Genomic DNA, 12,403 nt, shown 5'->3' with positions numbered 1-12,403 from the left:
ACTAACTTTCCTGTTCCACTCTTATATAGGTTGTCTTGGTGACGATGTTCAGGAAACTTAAAGATCAAAATAGAAGATTGGTGCCGCTTGATCTTCTCTTCCATCAGTATCGTCACCACAGGCAAACAATAAATCACTGTTTTCAGCCTCCATGACAGAGTCGATGGTCCACTCCCTATAAATAATGCAAAATGATTTAATTCTAATGGTAATTTTCTCTCACTGGCTCTTAAAGGTAATGTAATGTGTAAGTTTAATCCACGGTCTAACACACCGCGACACCGAGAAAGACTCCCCCCTTGAGAGATCAAGTTTTCCGACCACTAGCTTACATAGTTTTAGCAACCTCAGAAAAGACTGCATGATAACAATACACTGCGGTCTACGCCTCTAGCAAGAAAACGCCATCAAAACGCCACAAATAAATCTCAGAACAGCACCAAACTTCAGCAACAGTACAAGTAGAGTCCCAGCACATAGTTCGAGGCATCAAACATCAGCTAGCTTTGCCGGATTTCTACTGAAAAGAGAACGCAGCTCACCACTCTCCTGCAGCAGCTTGCTCGTTGTGGAGAAGCCCTGACGAGTTGATTACCGAGTGCAGCTCAAGGATGAAAAGATATGATTATTACTCCATGGAAATGCACTAAAAGTTCACGAGTCTTGCCTACCAGTTTATAACAATTATCATTGAGCGCAGACGGGGAAAAGAACAGAATTGAGCGTTTCAAACTGCACTTGGTGATCGACTCGTCAAACTATCCCTCGTTAAATAATCTTTAATTGGGTTTTCTTTGATGTGAGATGACACAAACCACAGAAGAGAACAGGTTCCTTGCTGGGTAAACTATGATCTAGGTTGCAGGATGTGAAGTGTGTGTTAATATAAACACGCAGCAGCAACATTCAAACCCCCCGTTTAATAAATGAAGATTAAAAGAAGTCACTTTGAATTGACGCTGCTGGTTTACCCACCCTGTGCTTCCAGCTGTGCTCGTTTGACTCCACACGTCCCAGCTCGTGTCAGGAGATAAATGACGGGAGCAGATTGCACGTCTCAGAGGAGAAAACCTGCCTGGAGATGGTGAGAAGGCCCTGGGGGATGATGGGTAATGGCTACAGTGCCCCAGGCAACACAAGGTAACAGGTTGTTTAGGTGATTGTGCATCTTCTGCCGGCACTGACAGTTTGTCACCTTCTCTTAGATGTTCAGGTGCCGTTTCAAAAACACGAGGCAGTTCTCAGACAGTGTTGTGCAGCTGTCAGCGAGAGCTGGTTGTTATCATGTCGAGGGACAGTCGCTCTAATGTGAGTATATGTTCCATCAAGGTTCCTCCAGCACTTCCTCTGGGATTGGGAGACATTCAGACGAGTCTCCACCTTCGACGTTCCTTTGAATACGCTGAAGAATATTACATTTGCAGGGACTTCTGTCAGTGGCATCATCACCTTAAACACAAGCTCTGAGTGCTGCCGCGCCGCTGGTCAGACACGCCACCACTCAGGAGAGAAACCACATGCTCCCACAGGAGAGGTAAAATATTGGGAGGATGTTTCCACAGCGCCCTGTGTGTCAGTTGATTGATGCTGCCTATTGTTTTTTTTTTTAAGGTCCTCTGAAGATGATTACTCATGTCTGTCAAACATCCATTTTATTTCAGACACAGCACCAGGATGTCACTTAAAGACGCTGATGGACTGCTGAGAGGTACATGAACTCAAATAATGTACTTGTACGACAACTCAGAGGCAAATATTATACTTTTTACTCCACTCCAGTTTCTGACAGCAATAGTTATTAGTTGTTTGGTTTTTTTTTTCAAACCTTTCCTATCCAGTGTAAACCATGTACGGTATCTCCAAATTGAGGGGAGATTTGAATTTGAATGAAGTATTCCTCTAAGTGTGTGAGAACATGATCCTCCCTATTTATAATCCTAATCTCCTAATAATGTTTAAATACCTTCATGGATTAGCTAGAAAAAAGCCTCAGCACAACATCTAAAAATACGCTGTTTTTTTCTGACACCATGAAACTTTTTAAAGATGCACGTTTCTCACAGGACGACCACGCTATGATACAGATGATCCAAAAGTATAAATGAACGTGACTTTAAACAGCAGTAAAATGCAACATTCTCACGAATGCAGCATTCGTATTAATCCATACATATCAGACCACTGACAGGGAACTTATAACTGCACAACGACTATCTTTACTTGTCATACTTTGAGTACAGTGTGGTCACAATACTTGCCTCCTTTTAGTTCTTTCACAGTGTGATGATGAATATGTTTACTGAGATAAAGCGTCCTTGTCCTCCATCACTGCTAAAAACAAATAAGTATCAGCATGTAACAAGGGTCTGCGTCTGCTGTTGGGTATTTTATGTATGTTTGTTGTCACAGAAGGTGAAGTGTTAATGACTTAAGGGACATGGAATAAGTTATTTTAAAATGTGTGATTCTGTCCACAGTGGAACGATAAAAATACTTTTGTAGGATTCAAAATGATTATTGTCTTTGACTCTGACATCAGAACTCTTTAATGTTTTCTGCTCTCTTAGTATATTCGTATTTACGCGGCTTGCTGACTGAAATATATAATGATTAATGGTTTCAGTAGAGATTTTTGTACAGTACTGATAAATTTAGCTCTATACACCATTAGAAGTTAAAAAGACAATGTTTATCCAGTTGACTTGTCTGCTAAAGAGAGCTTACATTTCATTCCAATCTTTAAATATGTCTACTTAACCTTGTCAAGGAAAATCCAGATACTGAGGCTTGCATGAAGGCCATTGAGCTAAACACGACAATAAAAATGTAATTGAACAAGAATGAAAACATTCCCAGGAAAATGAAGTAAAACCAACATCGAGGGGGAGAAACATGAGCTTAATACTAGAACAGTAAATCACGGCGGCAACTATATCTGTCCCGACTCTGTTCTCTGTTATTGTCACATACAGTACGTCTCACCGGCACAGAATATGTCTCCGTCATCCAAGCTTTTTGTCTGGGCGCATTCCCCAGAAGTGTAAGATGAATTTTTCATGATGTGAATGCATGCAGTGAATGACTATTCAATGAGAATTTTTTTTTTTGTTGTTGTTTTTTTTTATCGTCCTCCAGCAATCCTCCCTCGAAGCACACCAAAGAGACAAATAATAAATAATTAATAAATGGAGGCCAACTGAAAGAGAAAAGATTAGAGTAATTATTTTTAACAGAGAGACTGTTGGTGCTTTGTGGGAGGGCTGAGAGAGGAACAGAAAGGGGAGGCCATCTGATTTTGTTGTCTTACATAGTAAGCGCGCACACACAATACACACACAACACACACACAACACACACGTTGCTGAGGACTGATCTTTTTTTTTCATATCTTAAAATCTCCCGGATCATAAGTCACAAAGCCTCTTAATAAGCATTTAGCTAGAACATATGTGAAGCTTAAACACACACACACGCACACACACACACACTTGGCTGTGCCCAAACAATGACAGATGGAGACTTAAATGGCTTCAGTTCATCCAGAATGCTTTGTACTGTCGTTCCTTTGTGGATTTTGGTGACATTTGAAAGCGAAGACCCCAAAAGACAGGAGACATATTTAGCATCTAGAGTACTGAACGTATTTTAACTTGAAGTCTTTTACTAGTTTGGAGTTTGGAGCCCGAGGAAACCTCTCTGGAGGTCGACGACACAAGTCAGAATATTGACAGGATATCCATTAAAAGTTGAACATGTGCCCACAAAGTAAGCCTGATATTCTCTCAGGGTGATATTGTGGAGCAGGAGTCCGGCTGGCGGTCCGTCATTAGAACAGCAGGGGGTCCACTGAGCTCGGAGACGGTCACCGGCCCTGTAGAGACCGCTGAAAAATAGCAGTAGGTGGTGATGTTTTTATTTTCCTGCTTTTCCTCCCAAAGGTTCTGTCATCCGTTTTTAAGCTGCTGCTGCTTGTACGAGCTCAGAGTCGGCCTGTGATGGCAGGACTGTAAACAGTTTGTGTGCGAGTCCATGTGTCACGCTGCCTGTCAGCTTCTGCTCGGACTCGGAGGATAATCCATGTATTTATGAAGGTGATGTCTTCAAGTTTGTCTCCGTATTGCGTGTCTAACGATGATGCGCCCAGAACTCAGGGATATGTGAAAGTGATGAGGGTTCTTACAGATGGCTGCTGAGCGTGTTGGAGGATATCATCGGTGTGATTTCGTGTTTGCCAGATAGAGATGTGGAAACAGTCTGTTCTGCTCCACTACCAGCTCCAACCATTACTGAGGCCCCTTCCTCTCCACAGCTTCTGTTTGTATGTATGTATGTGTGTGTCCTGTTTGGGCCAGATGTCCCGACAATCTGGGCTCAAAGCAGACGTCCACTCTACAGTTTCTCTCTTCTGTGTCCATCTGTAAGCCAGAACCTCTCGGGACTAATGTGTGTTGTTAAGTAACCGACGTTCGTCTTTCTCCTCTGCAATTCACGGTTCTCCTGTTCCCTTTTGCTTTGTCTTTGTCAACCCCCGAGGTCAAAGTCATTGTAAATAATCTCATTGCTTCAGTCCCAGTCTTCAGACTTGCAGGTTCTGTTACCTGCACTTCCTGTGGCTTCAAACTCTCGACCAAGGCTCAGTTAACTAACAACACGCTGCACGGCTAATTGCCCCCTTTGAACAGATGGCCGTATCTTACAGACTGCACCTTTAAGCCGTGTAGTTTTCTTATGGAAAGCATAGTGGGACAAAGTTAATCACAATTAACATCCATTGGATTGTTTTAAATTTGTTTTTGATGGATCTTTTATGGATTTTTACATTCACAGTATGATTTATGTCAACTGTACTGTGACTAATCTTGTTTGTACAGTTCGGATCGATTTCCAGCATCCTGTGTCAGCATCAGTTTCTGCTGACTGGGAACGAGGCCTCTTTTAAATACAATATACAGTAAAATACAATACAATACAATTTACTTTCATTTGCATTTCATGGCGCTGCTGTTACATTAAATATTTATCACCACTTGTAGTATTTTATTCTCTCTCTACGTTACGTTCTCCTCACACAGAACCTGCTGTGTTCAACTAGATGCAGCGTATGTTTGCGTCCACCTGTGTGAATCCATGCTCGCTCACGTCTTCAGGTGCCTGAGAGAATTTGTATCTGTCGTTTAAAGCATCTGAAAATGTTGGCCTATAACCGGACGAACTGCCTGCACCCTCTCGTGTTTATATCTATGCCTGTATACGTTCAGACGCCGGCGTGGATGCGCGGTGCTTTTTCCTCTCTGTCTGTACGAGAATGCCTTCAGACTCGCGGGTACGAGCTTGTCGGCACTCTGTCAAAGCAACAGATTTGAGGGGAGCGGGGACCAAATGCTGGGCTGCCCTCTGCCAAAGAGGAAATTTGCTGAAAATGACTTGAGCAGCCCAAAACAAATTACAACACAATGGAGACTCTTGTCTGGTGCCACGCTGCAGACACAGAGGCTGGTGGTTTATTGGTCGTTGTTTCAGTGGACTCTGCAGAATGTGGGTGTTGAAGCCTGTTGCACTGTCGCTTTATATCCAATCTTCTCAATGAGCATCTGAGAAATGCTTAGATCAGAGTTTTTTTTATTATGTTTTACTGCATAATAATGTGTTATTTATTGCTTGTATACCACTGAAACATTTATCACTGCAGTTAAATTCCCCTTTTCAGTCCTAATACTATTCCTTTTGTAAGTAATGTGATAAATACTGGAGCACAGAGGCACAGTTCCCACGCTGACGATGTGTTTGTGATCTGTAATTTTTCTGCCCCAGCTGTATTGATGCCCTCCTTCTCCTGGACCACGGTTCATTTTTCACATCAGCTGAGGCATCAGTGGAGCTCAGCTGTGATTACAAGCCAGCGACACAAATGTTCTGTCAACAGACGAACACACCTGACCTCCTGTGCTGTGGGAGTTCACTATTAATCAATTGTACTAATTAATAACCTCCTTTTTGAAGTGTATTATTAGAGAGAGGGGAAAAAAAAAAAGCAACTGGCTCAAAACTGACATTTGCCCTCAGAAGCTGCCGCATCATTTTCTTGCCAGCACACATGGCTCTGTGTGAGACAGGTGCTGCGGGGAACGACCTTGATTAGCTCATATGCTAATCCCCTCTTTAAACAGAGAGACTCAATTAACCAAATGACCGTCTAACGAAGGCATCGCCTCGCATACTGATGCTTTATTTTCGAGGGAGGATTTGCATTCTAATGGCGTAATGAATTCTCGCCCGACAACTGGCTGGTGGTAAATCACACGGCGAATGCGATGAATCATAGAAAATCTGTCTCAATAATGAGTGTTGAAATGTGTTCTGGGTGCCGAGCGATTAGAAGAGATATGTGCTAATTGCCTGCTGTGTGTCCTGGATCATTCTTTTTTTTTTTTTTTTTTCTCCTCAGGCTCAGCTGTCATATGCTCTGTTTCACAACTCGTAGGATAAAGGGGAACAGTCCGCACCAAAGTTTTGCACCATCAAATGCAATTAAGGGATCATTTTGAAGGTTAAGGCCCTTTATCCAGATTACATCATTTCCTTGGTGGCTAATTGATGGAGACTGAAAAAAAAAAAGAAAGGTTATCTATTACATCATCTGTTGTTTTTGACATCATGGTATGAAGCGCTGCAGTAATCACCATGAAGTAAAAAGAAACATTACCTTTGCTGTTTAGGTGCTGACTCAGTTTTATGGTCTTTAAAGGCACAGTATGTAATTTCTTCTGCTAGGAGTCTCAATGAAACAACAAAACAAAAGATGTAAGTAGCGTGGGTCCATGGGAGTCGTTGTTCATCCATCTAGGTGACTGAAACAATTTATCTCCTGATTACTGACTGTATAAAACCTGCTTTCTTTCTAAATACTGATATATGTGAGCTTGTAAGAAATATGTTTCACTTGATATATTACCTCAGCAAACAGTTTCTAAATGAGTTTATAGTCTCAAACGCAGGTTTCAAGTCTTCTTTAATGCAGCGTGATGTTCGTTTTGTGAATTATGGTCTAATTTCCAGTAAAACAGACGATTATCCGAGGTTTAGTTTAGGATGCCGACGAGGATCTGTGTTTACTAACACAATCATTGGAAAGATTAGAGGTATTTAGAGAAAAAGAGAAGACCTTTTAGATGATACCAAGAGCTGAATGAAAACCAAATAAAGCTGCTGTGTCTCCTCACTTCTTGTATGTTACTGTCCCACAGAGAGCTCACATGTGTGTGCGCTGCAGGGGTGAGAGAGTTCGCCGGTGGGCATCAAGTGAAGCCTATTTTCCTGTAACCTTTGTGTCCTGCGGTCTGCGCCGTGCTATTGAGCTCAGAGAGTCTGATTGATGAATGAACCGCGGGCAGGTTAGCAGGCGAGGAGCCAGGTCGCCTTGTGAGCTGAATCACACTGAGCTGATTATTATCCATCACACACCGACGGACGGAAATAAAGACCTGTGACACTTGAATCAGCTCTAAGTGAGAGGTGTTTTTTTATTGACCCTGAAACTGAAAGGCTGTTGATTCCACTTCTGTGACACACAGGTGTGTTATGTTTTCTGCACTTGTGTAGATTACAAATACAGCACAATGTTACACTGTGTGTGTGGCTTTGTACCAATAATGGCCAATTAGGGAGGGTTGCTGAAATAGGAACTGTTTGTTCTGTATATTTTTAGCCACACATCAGTGATGAAAGCTGTTTCCAGGTCAGAACTAAAGAGAAACACATCTAAACTTCACATTTATTGACGTCAGGATCTATCCAACCTGGTCTGGTTCCAGTGGCACAGTAGGAAAGTGTAATTTGATTAGATTAAATCTGCATTCATTATTCAAACCTTCCCAACCACATCCTCCAGGGGGGATCCCAACCGGGCTCGATGGGACATGTAGTCCCTCCAGTAGGTTCTGCTTCTGCTCCGGGTCTCCTCCCAGGTGTACATGCCCCAAATACCTCCAGCTGTAAAAAGTCACGGACCTTTGAGCTGAAGCTTATTCACCCCTGACATTTATTCTTACTGCTGCCTGTGGTTTGGCACTCAGTCTGTTGGACGTGATGGAATTTATATCTCAGGCAGGTTGCTAAGGATAAAAGACAAGCTGAATAAGACTCTGCTGATCAGATCCATAAATAAACCAACTAAGGTGAATCCTCCATCAGAACTGAGGCAGTGATTGAGAGATACTAAACTGACATTTGACACACAATTGTTGAAGCCATTAGGGGGAAGAGGTGCATCAGGTGGGCTGCGTACATGGCGTTATGCCTAATTACGTTAGAAATACAGCTGTTGCGCAACATGTTACAGTTACCGTGGTCTACTTGTTTGTGCACATGCTGTGGATGAGGATGTGTGGATGGATATGTGTGTTTGAGAAAAGGGAGACACATATATTGATTTGATTACAGTCATCAACAAGGAAGTTAACGGTATGGTTCCATTTCTGCACACGTGTTATTTGATCAGGAAGTGTGCACAACTTCATGATGTCGACAGCCAGTGATGAATGTGTGTGTACTCTATGTAAATACTCCCTCACTATGCAAATCTGTGTGGAGAAAACATTTGTTAGTGTGTAAACAGGCAGCACAGGAAGATTTATTTCAGTCTAGTTGGAGCAAAGTGTTTGCATAATGAATGAATGTCTTTAATCTTCAGCGTTCTCTACCTGCATTCTTCTCTCTGTTTCTTGTGGTGCTCATCATATCTTTGTTTCCTGAATGTGTGGCGCTGACACCGCTGTGGCAGATTTAGTAGTCATCTGAATTAATTTTTTTCTTGTTTGAATTTAATTGTAAACTGAGCTTGTCGATAGCTGTCAGTCTGCAGCACTTTGTAGGTCTTCTGCCTGCACGTGAACACAACGTCGAACATGCAAACAGTCACCGAGCACAGATGCCTCACATTCGGTTGTTGTCTTGAGAAACTGTGCGTACTTTATGTGCTGCGTCTGTGAGCAGCGGGCTTGGCAGATATATGATAAACCAAATATAGGAACAGGAGGACTGTGGGACTGTGAGCGCAATTCACCAGGTGTGATGAAATTAGAGGAAATGTCAATACAGTAAAGGCTCCGGATGGCGACAGCAGGCAGCGCTGAGGAAGATATCATCCCGATATTCTCTGAAATCTTTCAGCTGGGATCATGATTGTTGCAGCATACAGATGAAGTTGCTGACATTTGCTGCTACACACACTCAGAGCTCCTGCAACATGTTGAAAGGCTGCAGTTGATCTACAAAAACACCATAATTCAACATAGAATAAAAAGCACAGACTTTCCTTGAAATGACTGTATGTTTACACCACATGTCTGCCAGCTGTTTGTGGAGTTTGGTGTGTGTGTCGGTGAGAACACTGAAAGGAATACTTGGAAAAACAGCACACAGAGATAGGTGATGTTACACCTATTTGCATCAGAAGTGCAACTGTCATGCAATACATTAAAGTCACTGCAGAAGACATGTTTGTGCACATTATACTGTGGATGAAAAGCCGATGAGAGGAGGCTACACATGGGAGCTCGTCAGACAAATGATGCAGACTTCTGTAATTGCTGTGCAGCTGATTATGCAGTAAGTTGACGTCCTTTACTTGGTTATTTCTGCTATGTTATGCTTCCATCCTGATAGATTTTGGAGGCAAATATTGTATTTTAACTCACAAATTGTTCCTGATAACATTAGTTACTGTTTACTTTGCAGATTGCCTGAAGCTTCAGAGCCAAAGAAGCACATTTAAAAGGATTTTGATCATCAGAAAAATGCAGAATGTCAAATCCAATAATCGGCCAACCTGTCGCCCCATAGTATACACAGAGTAAACATGTAAATATATGTATAATTTACTTTTACTTGATTCTTAAGTAATCTACATTTGTATAATTTAATTTTACTTTTACTCAAATAATATTCTCCTGGATGACTTTCACTCTAAAATGACTTCTGCATACTTTTTAACTCTGATAAAAAACAAAAAAGGGCGATTACGTGATAAGACAGAACATCTAAAATAACAGAAATCCAGAATTCATCAGAGTCCAAATTAATACCAACTCAAGAAGTATAGTGATAAAGTAAGTCTTAAGTATGTCAATAAAAACATCTGTCAGTATGTCAGCTCCCAGTTGAATCATGTAAACTAGGAGACTACTGTTGTTTTATTTATTCACCTTATGTGTGTTATTTAGGTCAGAACACACCTGTACCTCTCTGTCTGGGCAGCTGAGCCCCCAGTAATATGCATGAAAAAGGATTCCAGTACCTTGATGTTTTGTTTTTGCTTTCTGACTGATGAACGGAGGAAGAATGACAGTTAAACAGCAGAAATACAGCAGCAGAAGAACTGCGATATTTTGCAGTAAAGTGAAGACGAGCTGTCTTTATATGCTGTTGCTGGAGGCTGCTGAGCCGGCAGGAGCAGCCACACTGATGCTCGACTGCCTGAGGAGACCTTTCTTTTATTCTGAAGCGGCAGCAGTGCTGGGTACATCTTATCTACTGGCTCCAAGACTTACTTTGAAAAACATCGCAAGGTGGTTTAAGGACTTCCTACAGTGCAATAAAAACAGTTATCTGAATCTCAGCATCCAAAGTGTAGCGAATATAGCCTCTGAAGGTCTCCTTCCATTTTTAGTGCCTGCTTAAAAGTTTTTATTTTGAATAACTGAGATAAGATCTTATTTCACTTATGAGGGCATGTTGTAGGAACTTGGGTTTGGGAGTAAAGATACTGTAAATACTACTCAGCCTGTAAACGCCTGCCACGTAAATACGTGATTTTGAAATATAACACACATTATTGAAATGCAAAGTGTTACACTAACACTGGCATCAGGGCTGCTTTATTCAATCTGGCAGTGATATTTCTGCAGGAAGTACATTTGTCATATTGGTTTTTTTCCTGAGATGTAAAGTAGAGGTTACATAACATTAAAGTCTTCTTCTGCTTCAGTTTTATTTCTTCTGGGCTCAATGAAACTCTAAGCAGGATTTATCTTTTTCTATAAACAACGAGAGAAGGAAAATATTAACAGTTTCTTTATTTCCATCCATGTGGTGATTCTGTCTCACTGCTTTTTACAGTGTTCACTACATTTCTGGTCGTCACGAGGCTGTAAATGAATCGACTGTTGTTATTCTGGGTACAGTTGTTAGTCCAGCAGGGCAGCGGTCACACGCTGGCATCATGCGTCACCTGTCACCTGCTCCGTGTGACTGTGGTTCTGGTTCCGGCTCTTTCCGTCTCTAACGAGGTGGCTGCTGCAGGAGATGAGGTGACTTCACTGCGACGCTCAGGAAACATACTCACCTACTCACTGAATTTTAAAAAGGGAACAAAATGACCAAGGTGTTTTTTGGGGATTAGTTTATATTGACTTGCTTCTTCGTATTTACATTTCATTCACATTCGTACTCCCTCACAGCAACAATCACGAGGCAGGCAGTGTTAATGGAGCCTGACTGAGGACTGTGGGAGGAAACCGACACTGAACGCTTAGCGTGAATGTGTCGGACTCTGGTTGTGATGGATCAGTGGATCGTTCTAGGTGTGCCCTGCCTTTTGCCAATGCATGCTGGGAAAAGGCTGTTGCTGCCATGACCTTGAATGGGAATGAACCAGCAGAGAAAATGTTTTGACTGGGGTGAAGCTTGTGATGTTGCTGATCAAAATGTGTTGTCATTATTGTTGTTGTTGTCGCTCAGGCTCACTTAAAGGTTCAGTGTGTCGGATTTAAGGCGCCAAAAGTCATGTTTAGTAGTAATAATCATGTTTTTAACAGACTATAATGACCGGAAACAACAAATCATTGTATCATTGTTACCTTAGAATGAGGTATCCAAACAATGACTCTAGAAAATCCCTCTCTTTACCACCTTTAATTGCCGCCGTCGGGGCTTTTGAGGCTTCATTTTACTTCAGAGAGTGACGTTCAAATGCATCAAGCAGCGAGGATCACAGCGTTGACAATAATCCTTTAATGTTCACTGTGTGCATGTATCACAGTGGTGTTGTTGGCTCAGCTTTACAAAGCAGATCCCTCTTCTTTTTGTCCCCTACAAAAGATTCTCAGCAGCCAGAGGCTTTGTGGTCCTCGGCAGCTGTCGGGCGTATCAACCAAGACTTCAGTCTCATTACAGCGAGTCCAGAACAGACGTATTGACTCATTAGACTCCCTTCTGAAAAAGTTAGACCGAGCCACTGCAGAAACAGTGACGCCGTGACTCATTCCATCAGGGAACACACACACACACACACACACACACACACACACACACACACACACACACACACACACACACACACATATATAGTACACTGCTCAGACATGCAGTCACAGTTACACATGCGCCACACACCTCATGGTGATGA

General features: G+C 42.1%; 1 long non-coding RNA gene across 1 annotated transcript; it reads left to right on the top strand.

Moving 5' to 3' along the window:
- The first annotated feature begins 885 nt into the window (after positions 1–885).
- On the top strand, positions 886–2,051 carry LOC119012641. The gene is made up of 3 exons (XR_005072546.1): positions 886–1,308; positions 1,425–1,534; positions 1,662–2,051. It is a non-coding gene; the product is annotated as an uncharacterized LOC119012641 (long non-coding RNA).
- The last annotated feature ends 10,352 nt before the right edge of the window (positions 2,052–12,403 follow it).

Source organism: Acanthopagrus latus, chromosome 2, assembly GCF_904848185.1.
Source record: "Acanthopagrus latus isolate v.2019 chromosome 2, fAcaLat1.1, whole genome shotgun sequence".
Classification (NCBI taxonomy): Eukaryota; Metazoa; Chordata; class Actinopteri; order Spariformes; family Sparidae; genus Acanthopagrus; species Acanthopagrus latus.
Note: the sequence above shows the minus strand (reverse complement) of the source record. Positions and strands in the feature narration are given on the sequence as shown.